This window comes from Toxorhynchites rutilus, chromosome 2 (genome assembly GCF_029784135.1).
Source record: "Toxorhynchites rutilus septentrionalis strain SRP chromosome 2, ASM2978413v1, whole genome shotgun sequence".
NCBI classification, from domain to species: Eukaryota; Metazoa; Arthropoda; class Insecta; order Diptera; family Culicidae; genus Toxorhynchites; species Toxorhynchites rutilus.
In genome coordinates, this window is record NC_073745.1 from 268,855,985 (window position 1) to 268,874,827 (window position 18,843).

Genomic DNA, 18,843 nt, shown 5'->3' on the forward strand with positions numbered 1-18,843 from the left:
CATAACTAAGTGTTCATGTAAAATCGCATATATGCTGGTGGAACTAATGCTTAGGGATGCCTCAATCTCACAATAGGTTACATGACGATCTTGCTTAAACATTTCGTGCACAGCATCGATGTTTTCTGGCACTACAGTCGATTCTGGACGACCTTCACGAAACTCGTCGGACAGCGAACTACGACCACGATTGAATTCACTATACCAGCGATACACAGTGGTTTTTGATGGAGCTTCATCGCCAAAAGTCAAATTAAGTTGATTGACGCACTCTTGTTGTCGAACGTCGAAAGTCGTATAAAATCATCGCACGAAAATGTTCACGATTCATTTCCATTTTTTTTGCCGAGACCAAACTTTCAACTAAATATAAAATAAACAAATAGCGTCCGTATGACAAAATGTTCTGAGTACGTATATCGTCAAAAATGTGAAACTTTACGATGGAACCGTCAGATGGACTCACATGACATCAGTGTTGCCAATTCCCGAAATATAAATAGTGACCCTCGTACACTGGAGAAATAGTTTAGTAAAAGCAGCTACCAAATCTTTAGTAGCAAAAACATTGGTAAAATATACACTTTTTTTTTTAAATATTACTAAAATTGCGCAATGCATGTTCCTACCAGGAATTCGTATATTTTACTTCATACCATTAGTAAGTTTGTTTTTATTGTCATACCTAACAACTGTGATGTGCGCACTTTGTCTTTTGTCTTTTGGAGACGAAGCGATTTGGAGGTAAGCACTTTGTTTTTATTGCATTCAACTCCCCCGAGAATTTGTTTTCATATTTTCAGCGGGGAAAATATCATAAAAAATTTTGATCCATATTAATATAATTGACCTAATACCATTTTTTTTTCTTTTTTAGTTGGCCTTAAAATTATATGCAGTACAATCATTCATCATAAACAAATCGGAGATAAGTATTCGTTTTTTTTACATCATTACATCAGTCACCTCGGTCGGGAAACTATTTTCATATTCCCGCCAAGGATAAACATCAGTTATATTTTATACATTACAACACTATTGACCTTTTTCCTTGTCTTTACAGCTGGCATGATCCCAGACTCGTAATACTTGTTTACCAAAAACCATCCAAGCTATGGGATTGAAGGTAACGGCGAGTTTGTCGCTAAGATTGGAATCTTTCTTCAACACATCATCGACCGTAAAAAACTTAAGGTGAACATACATAATTTATTGCATATTTAATATCATCAACATATGTATTTCTTTTCTTCATAGGTACACGAGAGAACAAAATACGGATGAAACGTGCTAATTCTACCGTCACTCTGCTAATCAGCTGCTAATCAGCTAATGCAAATCAGAGCGATGCAGCAGGAAGAGGAACGGGAACTTGCTTTGGAAATGCTCATCAAATTGAGGTGGTTGAGGCTGCGACTAAAATTTGCCTCTTGTACGCAGTTTATAGAATGATTCCAACGAGAATTATTGATGTTGTTTATAGAATATGTTATTAGTATAATGTATTCTAAGCATGTAGAATTAAACGCAATCGAATACAATTTTTTAAATTAAAAATAATTATTAAAAAATATTGTCATTATCCCTGATGATTACCTCTAACAAATATGAAGCAAAATTTTCACTGTTATTGCACCAATGTTGGACCAACAATTTGTAGTTTGTTTGACATATGTGCCTACCATTCTTTTTTTGTAACATGTACCAATGATTAGTAGGGTAGAAAATGACTAGAGAATTGGTAACATGTAGCAAAAAATTCGTCATATTTACTAAATTTTCCTCTCAGTGTATACACTCTGTCCAACTGTCCAACAAGACCAGGTGATGATCTTGCTGCTTTGTGTCATTGTAAACAAACAATGCTTCAATTTATATTCTAGTGTGTAGGTATTGGTGACTACCATACACTGCATGATTTCCATATGTGTGTGTGCAAGCGCTGAGCGTAAACGAATGTTTTCGTACTTTCAACTGTCAAGTTTCCAGTTAAATTGTCCGTTGTTTTAGTTGTTTTGATCAATTAAATCTGGAAATGCCGAAGGGAAAAGTCCTCAGAAGAGAGAAGAAAGACAAATCGATGCATTTAACCAAGAAAATGTTGGTATCAGAGAAATTTCTCGTCGGATTGGACGATCTCATCAAGTAGTGCTCAATTATTTGACGAATCCTCAAGGATACGGTAAGAAGGAGAGAACTCCTCGTAAATCGAAGCTCTCTGACCGGGTTAAGCGGAGAATAGCTAGAACAGTTTCGAATACCTAAAAATCACTAATGCAAATAGAGCAATATTTCAATTTAAATGTTACCCGGGTGACAATTCGTTATGTTTTGGTAAATAATCCTCACATAAAGATGGTTTAAAAGGTTAAAGCTCCTCGTTTTAAACCATCTCACATCGGAAGACGTCTGAGTTTTGCCAAAGCCCACATGAACCGACAGTGGGACATGGTATGTTCTGACAAAGAATGTTTACAAAAGAATAAATTTTGTTATATACCATAACGAAAAGTTCTTCGATGTAAAGGTTATCTTCACTGATGAAAAAAAAGTTCAATTATGATGGTCCTGATGGTTTCAACGGGTACTGGCGCGATTTACGGAAGAAAGAACAGTATTCTTCAACCAGGAATTTTGGTGTAGGCTCGTACATGGTTTAGGCGGGATTCTGTGCAACCGGAATGCTCAAGATAGCTTTCACATCACTCAAAGATTACACACATGTTCTGGAATCCTCTCTCCTACCGTTTTTGCGTGGATATCGTCACAAAAAATTCACATTCCAACAAAGCAATGCTACTATTCATACCAGCGAGGAAATTAAGCAATGGATTAAGGACCAAAAACTTAGTCTTTTGGACTAGCCGGCTCGCTCTCCCGACTTGAATCCTGTAGAAAATCTTAGGGGGGGATCCTTGTACGCAGAATCTACACTGAGGGAAAACGGTACACCACGACTGCAGAGCTCATGGTCGCAATTTCGGGAAAATAGAAAAAATATCGAGACATCCGTTCAGCAAAATTTGGCAAATAGTATTCCAACACGAATTTTCAAGGTTATTAGTCCAAATGGCAAGGTTGCCAATTATTGACATGTAAATCAGCCGATCATTTGAATTTTTCATTGATAAAACTTATGAATTTCGAAGTCGTCTTATAGAAATTGGACAGCTGAAATTATCATATTTAAGCACAATAAACAACCAACTCTATTGAACGAAATTGACGTCAAATATACTTTATTTTAAACATTCAACCTCATTGACCATCTTTGTGTTGTTACAGAATAGCTACGTCCACGCAACAATCATCAGCGATGGAGATCGATCCACGGTCGAAATAAGATCGGTTCATCCATACAACTGCTCTGCTCTGCAAGACACATCGGGCTGCTGTTCTATAAATAACTCAACAATGATCAATCAACTGTCTCCGCTGTCCGGTGGTCCAACTGGATAATGGAAGAACAGAAAGAATACTCTTACGCCCAAATGGCTACTGTGTGAATGTACCATAGGTAATGGTATAGAAGAAGGAATACCGGCGAATGACAACTGTGTAATGTGCTAATTATAGATATGATAACCATGTGACATGTACACGATTAAAATTCGGCTCTGTTACATCTAAAATGCTAATGAGCCTTAAATAAATAAATGGGATAAAAAAGACGGGTGGGTAATGTCGGTGACATAACCGGAGTGACGTAGGACTATACAAAGGGGACAGCTTTTGCTAAATATTATTTAAATATATTGTTTTATTTTCTTCTCCTACGTGAACTCCTACCTGTCTACCTGAAAAATGGATTAGTTTACTGTTTACTCTTTATGAACATGTTGGGGGTTCTGAAAAGAACCTTTGGTGTTGTGTTTTTGCGTTTTTTTTACAAACTTGATTCTTGATTTTTTTCTGAAGGCTTTGTACTTATTAAATGTTCAACGTCGGGCATCTTTCGGCATATACACATATCGTACAATCAAAATGATGGCTGTGATAGGGAATGCACAGGTGGTCATCAGCTCGTTCACTATCATATTTCACTATTGAGCACATTACCGTACCTCAAGCTGTGGTTTCGGAGACGAATGAATTGTAAGATTTGTAGTCTCCGCAAACAAAGTAAATAAAAATGAAAAAGAACTGAGGTTGAACTGAGACGAACTCTACGATCTGTCGAGAAATAAACGAGCTGTAAGCGCTCTGAAAAACCAACAGTGAATACAGGGACGGATGACCTTCGGATTAAAGTCCTTTAAAATAAGAACAGAGCAGCAGGAAATACATAGCTCATCGTGTTGCTCCTTAGTTATTTCTCTATGCAATGCAGATGTAACGTCAGTCAATTTTCAACATCAGTTATCAACTAAAGAAAGCAGTTCTTGCTACCGAGAAAATTCGTTAATGCCATCCTGCATACAATGTGTTGTAATTTGAAGCCACTTTTAATTCGGAAACCATACATGGGTTTGTGAAAACTGAATGATCAATTTAAAAAACCCCAACCACCAATAAGTTCAAGAGCAAGCATAAAAAAAACAGTTTATATTATATGTCATATTATGTCACTTTAGAATGCATTGGGATTGTGAAAAACTTTTAATAACTCTTCTTTGAATGGTTTAATGGCCCTGAAAAGCGCCGTGTTCTACGGTGGCTGGTTTTGCCACCAAAGCAGTCTGTATAAACAAACTTTTTCTTTCTTCTACCTGAGACGTTTTGCGATTGCGTTTGCCACTCGCTGAAACTAGTTAATGCCACAGAACCAAATGGGCTCTGTTCTGCAGGCGGGTTTTCTTATTGTCGTGAGCAGCTTTGCAAGCCAACTCGATCACTCCGGCGGCCAAAATTCTATAACCGCTATTAGGTATACTTGTGCTCCGGCACCAATCCGTTGATGCGATGCGATGTTAAACGATGCCGTACAACCACACTGGTTTACGGTTTGAAAGAAAATGAGCCCCCTTATTCCACGCGGCGAGTGACGTGAGATAGCAAAGTTTCTCGCTCCATTGTGGAAGTTACCTTACTTTTCAACTTCTTTTCAATAACCAAGTCGATAACATATGAGGACACGACTTCAAATCTCATCTAGTGACAAACTATAGTCACGCCATTCGCCTACGGGAATGCAGTGACTTGAGCCATCTCACCTCATTCGCTGCGCGGAATTAAGGGGGAGATATTTTTTTGGATCCGCGCGTTTTATACACTAGCGGTACACGCTCACAGGACAAATCGGCAGACTCAGCCAAAGGGGCGAGTCCAACGAGACGAACGAATGAGCGTTAAAAGGCAGCGATGGCAAAAAAATACATTCATTACGATTTGTTCGCTCGTTGGATTCACATGCAGGCTAAAAAGGGTCCTTTTCAGGATTACAAAATTATCTTTAATCTAATGAGTTTATTGTTCTGTTATCACTCGATATCCCCATCTTGTTCGGCTAAACCTTCCTGTTTAGCGATTGTGTTTACCACTCGCCACAGATTTCACAGTTGGAAAATTTCTTCCCATCCAGCTTGTGACATGTTGTACAGTAAATTACATTCAATGCGACGTGCCGAAGCACCGCTCAGTGTCGCATTGGAGGCGATTTTAACCTGTAATTGAACATTTGCGATGACAGTGGTACAGTGTCGACTTTCAATGTGGGGTCATAATTTGGATCTCTATGTTTACAAAAATGTCCAACTAAATATGTCGCATTACATGTCCGTCCAATTAGCTAAATGTCGAACTAATTGTAAATTACTGTACTTTCAATCTGGAAACAATTTAAGAATTGGTGAAAATTGGATAATCAGGAAAGTCCCCAACTATCAATAAGGTTAGAACAACTGCCAAATTCACATAATCATCAGATCCTGGCAAACAAATTATGAAAAAATCAATTTGTGTTTTATTATTATTTTTGATATTATTTTAGAAAGCATTGAACTGTATTTCGTAAACTATTTTTTGAAAGGTTTATTGGCCCTGATAAGCGCCTTGTTTTATGGAATGGTTCCAATTTAGAAAACTTTGTACTCGTGGTTTTAAAAAAAAAATCATTTCGAACGCCCTCGATGCCGCCTTGTTCTGGTTCTGCCACCAAAGCAAATTGTATAAAGAACAAACTTTTTTCTTCCGCTAGCTGCTGTCGTTTTGTGATTGCGTTTGCCACTCGCCACTCGCTGCAACTGCCTGTTGTCTTGATGTCCACCGAACCGAATGTGTTCTGTTCTGAATGCGGGTTTTCTTATCGTCGCGAGCAGCTTTGCCAGCTAACTCGATCACTTCGGCGGCCGAAACTATATAACGCCGGCTAGGTGGACTGGTGCACTGGTACTAACGCGCTCGGCCTAGCTACCCTTGCGGGGAACTCCAGATCAACACGGTTCGAGCGGGATTTTGCCTTTCCCTTCACTTTTCCTCCTTTACCATGTCCAAACATGGCTGCTTGGGTTGGTTTGTTGATGTGTTGTGATGCGAACCGATGCGGTGTACGGTTTGGATGAAAATGATCGTTACGGCAGCGGAGCGGGGATTTTTAAGCTGACTGGCTGGCTCGAGAATTACGCAAGTGTAAGACTGCGACCAATGTTTCGTTCATTTTTGTTCTTTTTCCTTTCCAATCGTGCTTCATTCTATTTCGCTGCTGCTCTGGTTGCCCGTTTTGGTCGGTACGATTTGAGGAGCACAAAATGGACCAATCAAAAATGGGCACATTGTGCATTTGGACAATGCTTGATATTTCACAATTATTCAATTATTTATCTCAAGAAAAATGAAATGTTATTCGTTATGATAGATGCGTAGATATATTTCCTATCAATTGATGCAAAAACCTTTGCGATCTATTGAGAAATGCACGAGTTATAAGCGTTCCAAATCTTGCATTTTTTCCTACTTGTTCAGTGCCTAGATTTCCATTTCACCCCCTTTATCTTCCGGTTAGACGTAGTCCTACGTCAAAAAAGCATTCAACAATGTATGAATGTATTTTGTTGAAATTCTAACTATTTGTGTTGTAATGAAATAGAATCAGGGTGGTCTTATAGAAGTTGGACAGAGTTTATAAGCCGTTTTTTTCCAGCCCGTCGAAACCATACAATGTTCCAAGAATCGTGTGGAAATGATTTACAGCTCCAGAAGCGAACCATTTCGATACCTTTCTATGTCGTTATATATTGTTTTTTTATGTAGAATTGCATGTAACATTTTTCATGATACTTTACTTAATTGGTTACGATTTCACAAAGTATTGACATTTCAAAAAAACATTCAAATTTCAAAAAAAAATTCTGAGTCACGATTTTTTGAAAAACTCCTTCAATGTTTCTCCATAGGCCCTTATTAAAAAATCAGTCGTAACCAGGGTTGCCAACTATAATTTTGAAAAATCAGGGAAAATGAAAATAAAAATCAGGATAAATCAGGATAGCTCATATTGGGTTGTCCGGAAAGTTAATGCCGATTTTTGGGAATACAAAAATATCATTTTCAATCAAAGCATTATAATTTAATTTTATATCCATAGTTCTGTTTCACAATCTTTCGCCATCTTTCACACAGCTTAAATATTCTATCCTTCCAGAACATGTTTGAGAAACCGGTTGCTTGGATTTGCCATTCCAAATCTCACCAGAAACAGAGGTATTTCTTCCTTCGGGCGAAGACCGGATGTGTAAAAGAATTATTAAGCATGGTATAAATCATCGCATAAGCGGAAATGCTAGTGTTGAACCTGGTTTTTTGATCGTTTATATTTTTTTCCGATAATTCTACAGCATCACTATAGTCAATTGCAGAGAAATTAATATTCAAATTTTCACTGAATTCATCATCCATGCTTTAGAATGAATCTTTACTCGACAAATGAGGAAAGTATATCAGCAGTGGAAGACTTGTTGAATTTTTCCTATTTTTAATGATATTTGGTACTGTTATAAATATATTCACCATAGTCCCATCATTGAAGTTGATTCTACTTTGAATCAGACGAGCAAATTATTTATAAAATCTTTTTATATTGACTGTGGATTCAAATTTTTTCTCTAGAGTAATTTTGGAAAACCTCGAAACAATTGAGGATTAAGATTAAAAAAAAGTCTGCGTCTAGAGAATTTAAATTAATGTATGATATATACAAGTGCGAACCGGAGAACTATCATGACAGAAAACTTTGACATGGAAACCAGTATATTTATTACGAATAATGTAAAGAGTACAAAAATCAGGAAAAATCAGGATCATTTCAGAAAAATCAGGATAAATTGAGTGTTTGTCAGGATATCAGGGAGCGTGCTAAAAAGTCTGGGAAATCCTGAAAAATCAGGAAGGTTGGCATCTCTGGTCGTAACTAAAATTGATCGTTCGATAATAAAAATTGTGATTTTGGTTAGCTTCCACTATTTGTACCAAGTTCAAATTAAATCTAAGAGGGTCGCATCCAAATTTGCTGTTTTCGACTGATTTGGGGTGGAATGGCTCAATAATCAAATTTGATACGAAATTGTTTGGACGGGACCAGGGTTGCCATAAGAAAATCAGTGTTTTTGGTCTCAAAAAATCTTTTCAAATATTTTTTAAACATAAACATAAGAACATTGTTTAGTAAATACTTACCAGATGTTTACATAAAATTTAAGAATCTTGTTCATGTTTATAATCTCACAAAGTTATACATCAGTTTTTTGTCATGTAAAAAAAGCGACCAGTACGACACACATGTCGAAATTTAATACGACCGCGAAGGGTTAAATTTATGAGTTCAATCTTGAAGCATAATCTTAGCACTAGTAACATTGATTGGCAAAGTTATTATGAATTTGACGATGTTGATGGTATCCACGTAAAACGACGTATTCACTATGCTGCCGTTCTACGCATAGTTGTCCCATGTTAATTTTTGATAATCTTCACTGTTCTTCATAAATCTTTGTTTTTATGCCTAATCTTTCGAAAAACTCAAAGTTATTTTTGTCCCAGCTGTCTCTCCATATATTTTTTTGTAGATCCATAATAAATGAATTGGTTTAAGTACAATAATTTTATGTCACGCTTTCAGCAGGGCTATCGCACTTATTTCTGGTTTGGAAGAACGAGCTATTTCTCAAACAAATAAAAAAAAAAGACAGAACACACCTTGTTAGCGAATGTCTGATAACAATGTAATTTATATTTTGCAAAGGTGTTGCAGATCACTCCATTCTTCATAAAACGATGTTTTATGCATAATATTTCGGAAAAAAAACACTAAAAAACTTATTGTTTGTTCCCAGTGTTCCGAAAAACAACATCATGTTCAATTGTCCCATGTTGATATTCAAGGCATAACTGTCACACCGTGAATTTTTGAACCGTACTCAAACTTTATTGATTCCTTTCAAATTTCATTAAACAATGGTTTACTACTTATGAAAAATCCGGTGTGTTATTAAACTGAAAGGCTTAAAGCTTCTGGTAGACAAATATGCTAGTCAATTCGATTGCGTTTTTCTCAGTTGCTGATTTTGGAACATGGGACAATTATGCGTAGAACGACAGTGTGCTTTGGTAAGAAAAAGATAAACAGTGTTATTATTTATTGTCAAACTAGTTGATGACGCAGATTTCTGCATCTTCTCGCCTTAGATTGAACATGAGAAAGCAGTACTTCACGCTACATAAAGGGTGTGTCACATCAAATTGCATCACGGTAAAAACGCTGTAGAAATTCGCCCAGTAGACCGATCCTTTTGAAAATTTTAGACAGTAAAATAAAAACTATTAAACAACTTTTGGCATTTTCTTTTTATTCATACTTCGAGCCCAAGCCCGTATGCTCGCACCTTTCTCTTTACCCCGTCCATAAAGTTCTGTACAACATCAGGTTGTAGTTTTTTTTGAACAGAAATCGATTTTCTCTTGAAGTCCGCCTCCGATTTGACAACTTTTGGATTCTTCCGGAGGACCTGCTTCATAATCGCCCAATATTTCTCTATTGGGCAAAGCTCCGGCGCGTTGGGCGGGTTCATTTCCTTTGGCACGAAGGTGACCCCGTTGGCTTCGTACCACTCCAACACGTCCTTTGAATAGTGGCACGAAGCGAGATCCGGCCAGAAGATGGTCGGGCCCTCGTGCTGCTTCAATAGTGGTAGTAAGCGCTTCTGTAGGCACTCCTTAAGGTAAACCTGCCCGTTTACCGTGCCGGTCATCACGAAGGGGGCGCTCCGCTTTCCGCAAGAGCAGATCGCTTGCCACACCATGTACTTTTTGGCAAACTTGGATAGTTTCTGCTTGCGAATCTCCTCCGGAACGCTGAATTTGTCCTCTACGGAGAAGAACAACAGGCCCGGCAGCTGACGAAAGTCCGCTTTGACGTAGGTTTCGTCGTCCATTACCAGGCAATGCGGCTTCGTCAGCATTTCGGTGTACAGCTTCCGGGCTCGCGTCTTCCCCACCATGTTTTGCCTTTCGTCGCGGTTAGGAGCCTTCTGAACCTTGTATGTACGCAGGCCCTCCCGCTGCTTGGTCCGCTGGACGAATGAACTTGTGAAATTCAGCCTATTGACGACATCCCGGACCGAACTTCTCGGATCACGTCTAAACTGCTTAACTACGCGCTTGTGATCTTTTTCACTGACGGAGCATCCATTTTTGCCGTTCTTCACCTTCCGGTCGATGGTTAGGTTCTCGAAGTATCGTTTTAGTACTCTGCTGACCGTGGATTGGACGATTCCCAGCATCTTACCGATGTCCCGATGTGACAACTCCGGATTCTCGAAATGAGTGCGCAGGATTAATTCACGACGCTCTTTTTCGTTCGACGACATTTTTCCAAATTTACGAAAAATTGACAGTGAAGCATGGCCAACTTGATCTATACACTCTTATCTGATTATAAGCGAAAGCTGAAAATATAATTCCTAAAAATTAAATTTTTACAGCGTTTTTTCCGTGATGCAATTTGATGTGACACACCCTTTATGAAAGCCAAAATGACTCTCATTCAGACTGATTCGAATGCTACATGATTGAAATTGGTGAGTTGGCGAAAAATATTATTAAGATCAAACCATAACTAATATTGGATTGTCATTTTGAAAAATCTGTAAATCGGTATGAAAACCAGAAAAATTTGTAATCTGTATCTACAGATTCTTGTATGATTCTTATAATCTGTATAAATACACTCTGTAGATATGGTAACCCTGATCGGGACTAAGATCTAGAACCAGGAAAAGAGTAATTCCAAATGAAATCGTCCTAAAAATGCTGATTTTAAAAACATATATTATTGATTCGAATGAAAGTCTGTATTCCGTTTGGGTTGGAGGAAATACAGGGTAACTTCGATATAACATACATTTTACTTTCAAAATTGTACGTTGTATCGAATTGTGCGTCATATCGAAGCATAATAAAGAACTCAGAAACGTAGCTTTTATTACTTTATTGTAATGCTGTTTGAGTAAGGTTAATGAATAATTTCACCTAGAAAACGAAGCCAACCTTTCTCATGATGTTTCCCTTCGTACTGTTGATTAAAATTTGATTCATTTAGAATCCGGAATCACAAATTAGTTGTACTTCGAGGTTGGTTAAAACTACAAATCAAGATTTAGTATCAAAATACGAATAATTTATTATTCTTTCACAATTCAAAATATTCAAAAAAATATTCCTTCGGACTGTGTACGTGGACTGTGGAAAATGTGTACGTTATAACGAGTGACTTTATATCGAGGGTACGTTATAACGAGGGTACGTTGTATCGAAGTTTCCCTGTATGAGTTTTCCACAGCATTCCGGATTTTTTTTCACTCAAGCGTAACTTTTGAATAGGGCGTATCGATTTAAGTAAGAGAAATCTTTGATAATTTATATCTTAAAAACTATGAGTCGTGCCGAAATAGTGTCTTAAAAAGAGTTATAGAGTATTGTTGTTTAAACGTGAAAAAAATATACTCTGAGAAAAAAATTAATATTCTTTTTTTATTTACAAAAAAAAAACACTAATTTGCAATATCTAAAATATATATTCTTCATTTATTTTTTATTTATAAGATTAATCGAATGTGATCGATAAAGAAGAACGGATGAAACGATTTGAACGTATGTTTTTATGATCAATATTTTTCATTAACCCATTTTGTGCCAAGCGTTCGAAAAATCGAACAGTAACTTTGATAACTTTTTAACCTGTAGAAAACAATCAAATGATAATGTTTTTGCACTTAAAGATAGTTTAATTTATTAGCTACCACATACCATCAGTTTCATTCTATTTTGTGTATCTTTATTGGGCAGTAAATTCGATTCAAAGCAAGTAGTCTGGAAGGTGTTTTCAATTCCAATAAAAAAAAACACAATAAAATACATAAATATGTGAGCTTTTCTACAGATTACCTTTGATAAGAGAACACATATTGTGATGTACGGCAAAAACCAAATGTTACCGTTAGATTTAGAACCGAATGTTAGATTTTTTTTTTTCTACTGAATCAATACCAATACATCTAACCTCCGCAGCGGATTCCAGTCATCATGTGAATGTTTGTTAGAATTAATTAACTCTGCAAATATTATCGAAAAATTGCATTCTTGTCCGTGATAACCTTAGGTGATGGCGGTCTGTAGAATTCCGTGTGCAAAGGAGTTGGAGGAAATCAGTACGTGGAAAAATTATTCAGATTGCTGGGTGAATATTCTTCCGCCAGATTAGGTGGGCGATTTCATCGATGAAGAAAAGCTAAATAATGATTCTATTCTACAGAATAATAACATTCTTCGCCGATTGCCCGAAGTAACCAGACGAAGGAAAGTCGCGTCTAAGTTTCGTTATCGGTTACCGCGTGATTGTTGTTTTTTGCCGCTGAAGAGTTCATTGCGCTATCTGGATAGTGAGTGGAGTACCCTGAATGAAAGCGGATAGAGGCTTTCATCATCGGAAAACCAAGGATTGGTTTTTATTTTGTCGCTGCTTCGCCGACATTGGAGTTTTCGCCGAATCATCGTGCCAACAGTACCAGTGCGGGTAAGCTTTTACCGACGACTGTGTGTAGTGGTGTCGTAAGCACATTCTCATCACCAACGAGCTTTCAGCGCGCTCCCGTTCATCTGCACTGGAGTGCGTTCATAGGTGAATAAGATTAAATATACTCAGAGAAAATATTTATTAATTATAAGTTTTTTTTTTTTTGTTTTTGTGAATTATTTTATTGTGAATTATTGTTTAAAAAACAAAAAATACTTAGAATATAAGTGCAAATTTTAAAATGGCAGAGAGTGGGGGACCTTCGGATATGGAGGTCTCTGACTCCAGTTCCCTCCTAAGTGATAAAAAAAAAGTCACTCAAACGCGTACCAAATACGGAAGATACTTCTTCTGGGGACGAGTCAGCTAACCCTACCAAGCCTCCCTCCAAAAAACTAGCAAATCTCCCATCTGCCCTTAACGATCCCACTGTACCTTCAACCTCGTCTTCTCCCTCTGTTCTCCTCGCTCCTTCTCAACCTTCACCTTCCCACCCTACTGTCCCTGATCCCTCTCAATCCCCGTCCTCGCCTTCCTTCCCTGTTATTCCCACCCCGCGTATGAAGGTCTATCCAGAAGATGCGCCCGGAATTGGTCCCTGGGTTGTTTTCTTCAGGCCTAAGCCTAATGGAAAAGCGTTGAGAGTCATGCAGATCGCGAAAGATCTGGCAAGGTATACCTCCGTTTCGGAAATTTCGAAGGTTAGACCAAACAAATTACAAGTTGCCGTGACTGACCGGAAAGACGCAAACAAGATTGTTGTCGATCAGCATTTTACAATTGAGTATCGGGTTTACATTCCCTCTCACATAGTCCAAATTGAGGGTGTGACGGGCTTGACGTGCGAATACATTACGAGTGAAGGTACTGGCCGTTTTAAAAAACTGCCCTCGACGACTGTTAAGATCTTGGGTTGCCGCCAGCTCGGAACAGTCTCCCATGAAGGAAATGACACTAAATTTACGCCGTCCAACTCGTTTCGAGTCACCTTCGCTGGTTCAGCTCTCCCTGACTACGTGATGGTAGATAAATTGAGGTTAGCCGTGCGACTTTTTATTCCAAAGCCAATGACTTGTCTAAAGTGCAAGTCAGTTGGTCACACGGCTGCTTATTGTGCCAATAAAGAACGATGTGCCACTTGCGGAGAACAACATGAGGGGAAATCCTGCAGTGCGACTGAGCATAAGTGTCCATATTGCGGGGGATCCCCACACGTGCTCTCAGCTTGTGAAACATACAAGACTCGCTGGGAGAAACAGAAGCGCTCTTTGAGGGAACGCTCTAAACGCACTTTCGCAGAAATTTTGAAGGGCGCTTCTCCACTGGCTCAAGAACAACAACCAATCAATACACACAATGTCTTCGCTACGTTGCCAGTTGACGAAATGGAAGCGGATACAACTAACGGGGGCACGCCGTTTATTTCTCAAGGGAATCCCCGGCGCAAAAATGTGACCACTCCCAAAGTTCAAGGACAAGTCCCTCCGGTGATACCCCCTGTTAGCTTGCCCAAAAAATCGAGTGCAGCGGATAAGCACAATCTGGTCCCTCCTGGCATCCGTGGTAATAGTTCACCTTCGAACAACCCAGCACTCGAGGGGACATCAAAAACCCCAACTGTCCCTGTTTTTCCGAAACAACACGCGTACCTAAACCTCCTGCTAACCCAAGTGCTCTTGACCTCTCGCTTTGCTCGAATTCACTATCGTTAGATTGCGAGTGGAATGTAATCCAGGACCCCAACGGTAGTGATCACTTGCCAATCAAAATTTCCATCACCATTGGGTCGAATTCTTCTGAATCTATAAACATGGCATATGACCTCACAAGACACATTGACTGGAAAAAATATGCGGACGCGATTGCTCTAGCCATCAATTCCAGAGATGGTTTACCTCCATTGGAGGAGTATAACTTCCTTTCTCGTTTGATCTATGACAGCGCGGTTCGCGCTCAAACGAAACCCATCCCAGGTTCCACTCTTCGCCGAAGGCCTCCCAATCCATGGTGGGATAGCCAATGTTCCAAGCTTTATCAGGATAAATCGAACGCATTCAAAGCTTTTCGGAAACGTGGAACCATTGAAAATTTTCAGTCGTATTTGGACCTTGAAAATCAATTTAAGAACTTGATCAAAGGAAAAAAACGTGCTTATTGGCGAAATTTCGTGGAAGGTTTGTCACGAGAAACGTCAATGAAAAAATTATGGAAAGTGGCTCGAAACATGAGAAATCGCTCTCCAACGAATGAAAGCGAAGAATATTCACATCGATGGATTTTTAATTTTGCACGGAAGGTTTGTCCCGATTCCGCTCCCGTGCAAAAAATTGTTCGAGTTATACCACAAGATAGGTGCGATCTTGATTCCGGGTTTTCGATGGTAGAATTCTCTCTTGCTCTCCTTTCTTGTAACAATTCGGCTCCGGGAACGGATAGAATTAAGTTCAACTTGTTGAAAAACCTCCCTGATGTGGCGAAACATCGCTTGTTGAATTTATTCAATCGGTTCCTGGAACATAATATTGTTCCGGATGATTGGAGACAAGTACGAGTTATAGCTATTCAAAAACCCGGAAAACCCGCGTCCGACTTCAATTCGTACCGCTCAATAGCAATGCTGTCTTGTATACGGAAATTGTTGGAGAAAACGATCTTGTTTCGCCTTGATCATTGGGTTGAAACGAATGGCTTACTCTCAGATACACAATATGGGTTCCGCAGGGGCAAGGGGACGAATGATTGTCTTGCATTGCTTCCTTCAGAAATTCAAATGGCTTACGCCGAAAAAAAACAAATGGCTTCAATATTCTTGGACATAAAGGGGGCCTTTGATTCTGTTTCAATAGAGGTTTTGTCAGACAAATTACACTCTCGGGGTCTGCCGCCTCTATTGAATAATATGTTATATAACTTGCTTTGTGAGAAACATTTGAACTTTTCTCACGGAGATTCGGCAGTAAGTCGGGTTTCTTACATGGGCCTCCCCCAGGGCTCATGTTTAAGCCCCCTTTTGTACAACTTCTACGTAAGCGACATTGACAATTGCCTTACCCAAATTTCAGCCTAGGACAACTTGCAGATGATGGAGTGGTGTCTGTCGTAGGATCAAACGAATCCGACCTACAAGAACCCTTACAAGATACATTGAACAATTTTTCAACCTGGGCCATTGGGCTAGGGATCGAATTCTCCACGGAGAAAACAGAGATGGTGGTTTTTTCTAGGAAGCATAAACCAGCAAAACCAAAGCTTCAACTTCTGGGTAAACCGATCACTCATGCTATGTCATTCAAGTATCTTGGGGTCTGGTTCGACTCCAAATGTACTTGGGGGCCCATATTAGGTATCTGAGTAAAAAATGCCAACAAAGAATAAACTTTCTCCGTACAATTACCGGCACATGGTGGGGAGCCCATCCAGAAGATCTTATGATGTTGTATAGAACAACTATTCTCTCAGTGATGGAGTACGGCAGTTTCTGTTTTCAATCAGCTGCCAAAACACACTTCATTAAACTCGAGCGAATTCAGTATCTTTGTCTCCGTATTGCGTTGGGATGTATGCCCTCAACGCATACCATGAGTCTCGAGGTTTTGGCAGGCGTACTCCCACTAAAAGATCGCTTCAATTTATTATCTCTTCGGTTCCTCATCCGGTGTAAGGTTATGAACCCATTGGTGATCGGAAATTTTGAACAGCTGATCGAGCTAAATTTTCAATCTGGGTTCATGAGTCCATATCATGAATTCATCTCCATGCAGGTTGATCCTTCTTCGTATATTCCCAACCATGTTTGTTTTCCTGACATGAAGCAGGATATCCATGGAACATCAGATTATCTTCGATCGAGGATCGTTCCAACGATCTTTACATGTCCCAAATATATGTATTCCTTAAAGCTATCGATCTTCGTGTGTGATTGTCCTTATACCCTTAGTTTTTCCTTTTCCTTTTCCTTTGTGAGAGATCGGATCCCTTCTTAAGAATAAGATGAAATGTAAATACATATTAGATATAAGATAGGTTTAAGAATTGAGTGTGATGAGTGTGATTGAGTGTGTGAGTGTGATCATTGTCAATCCCCTCCTTTTTCTGAAGAAAATATGTCATCCTTCTAAACTCGAGTCAACCGCGAGTAATCGGTTTCCTATATTATTAACATTAGAATTAAGGAAAAATGTATATATACTAGTAACAATACAGTAAGGAGTTCGGCTCCTTTAAACCTTTGTAACTGAGCCTGTAAAAATAAACGATTTAAATAAAAAAAAAAAAAAAAAAACAGAATAACAACCTCCCAAAACTCTAGCCATTAATTTTTCGCAGCGTATTTGTACTTTGCAGATTTGGAAAATGTTCAATTTTTTGGGAAATGGATAATTGGGAAATGGGTTTAGGTTTATACTTATAGACTTCATTCCTCTGTGCTTGTTAGTCCCGGAATGTAAAATTGCTACATTTATGAATAAAGTATATTAGCTAATTGAAGTGACCCCCAGTTCGCAGTATGTTTGTAATTGTAAGAAAAAGTGTGGGTTTCGGGCAATGATCGGTTTTTCTAACAGTCATTTTCCGGAAAATGGAAGTTGGGAAAAAATATTCTTGAACATTGGGGTTCAAATTCTGTCTCGTTGGTGGAAAATACGCCTCATTTTCAAGATGGACAACTAAATTTATAGCTGCTGGGTCATGTTCATGAATTGGGAAACCAACGATACGTCAGGCAACTTCAATGGAGCTGATGTGCCTTTCTATTTGGAACCGCATTATTTCGTCATTGTCATTCAATGGGCCATGAACCATGCTTGTGGTAACAATATCGAACGGTCATTCACATTTCGGAATCCGATTGGTTTCAAATTTCACGATTCGATCGAAATCGATTTTTGCATTTTTAAATCCGTTCGACTCAAATTCAATTGTTCTATGCAAATGTGGCAACATCGCCTTCCTACAAGAAATCGTCAAAGCGATTCATCCATATTCAAGGAGCAATTTACTCTATCAGATTGGTAGACCCGAAAGTAATTTTGAGTTGTTGAAATTTGAATGAAAATTATCTCTCGATGTTGTTTAAATACGTAGAAGACAGCCCTGATCCTAACATAACTTTATTTCTAAAAATTTACTCGCATTTGGTGCAAGGAAATGTAGGTGCAACTTTATCCATAATATAACATTATCATCCGACACAATTTTCGTTCAAGATTTTTCTCTACTTGCTGAGAATGTGTTACTTATTACATAGGACACATATTTGATATGTAGAGCTAATTTCAGTTTTAAAATCGTTTTGTCCTCCCGAATATCCATTACCATTTTTGCTTCACAGAAATGGAACACGGAGCTCTATGTTGTCAAAGTCGGATTGCGTGGTAATGCTGCCACATTTGCACCACTCGATTGGACTTACAAAAATGCAATTCGTTAGGGTAATTTTGACTCGATCGGTTTCCAAAATACGGGAGAATAGTTGATCAGTTGACAGATCTGGAATTTCTGAAGAAATTAAACTATCGATTTCTTCGGGGCGTATTTTGTGGATACCCTAACTAAAAATGTGTATGGGGTAATCCTCACTTCTTATATATATATATATATATATATATATATATATATATATATATATATGTTTACCGTGTTTTACGTCAAGATCATGAAATTTTATGAATTTGCTTACAAAAACATTTGAAGACATGTGGATTAATACAAAACGTAACGATATTAAAAAATATTTTATTCATCTCAATACAAACTTTTATCATATTATTCGTGTTGCACAATCAAAACACAAACAGTTTTTAAAGAAGAATTGAAATCCCAACAACACAAATACATCT

The 18,843-nt window shown here is 38.3% G+C and overlaps 1 long non-coding RNA gene across 2 annotated transcripts; it reads left to right on the top strand.

Moving 5' to 3' along the window:
- Positions 1 to 379: 379 nt before the first annotated feature.
- Positions 380 to 1,410, top strand: LOC129767846 (uncharacterized). Of its 2 annotated transcripts, XR_008741581.1 has the most exons (4): positions 380 to 571; positions 729 to 744; positions 878 to 1,194; positions 1,258 to 1,410. It is a non-coding gene; the product is annotated as an uncharacterized LOC129767846 (long non-coding RNA). The 2 variants fall into 2 exon arrangements; XR_008741580.1 differs by lacking the exon at positions 380 to 571 and having other exon boundaries at positions 612 to 744.
- Positions 1,411 to 18,843: the final 17,433 nt, after the last annotated feature.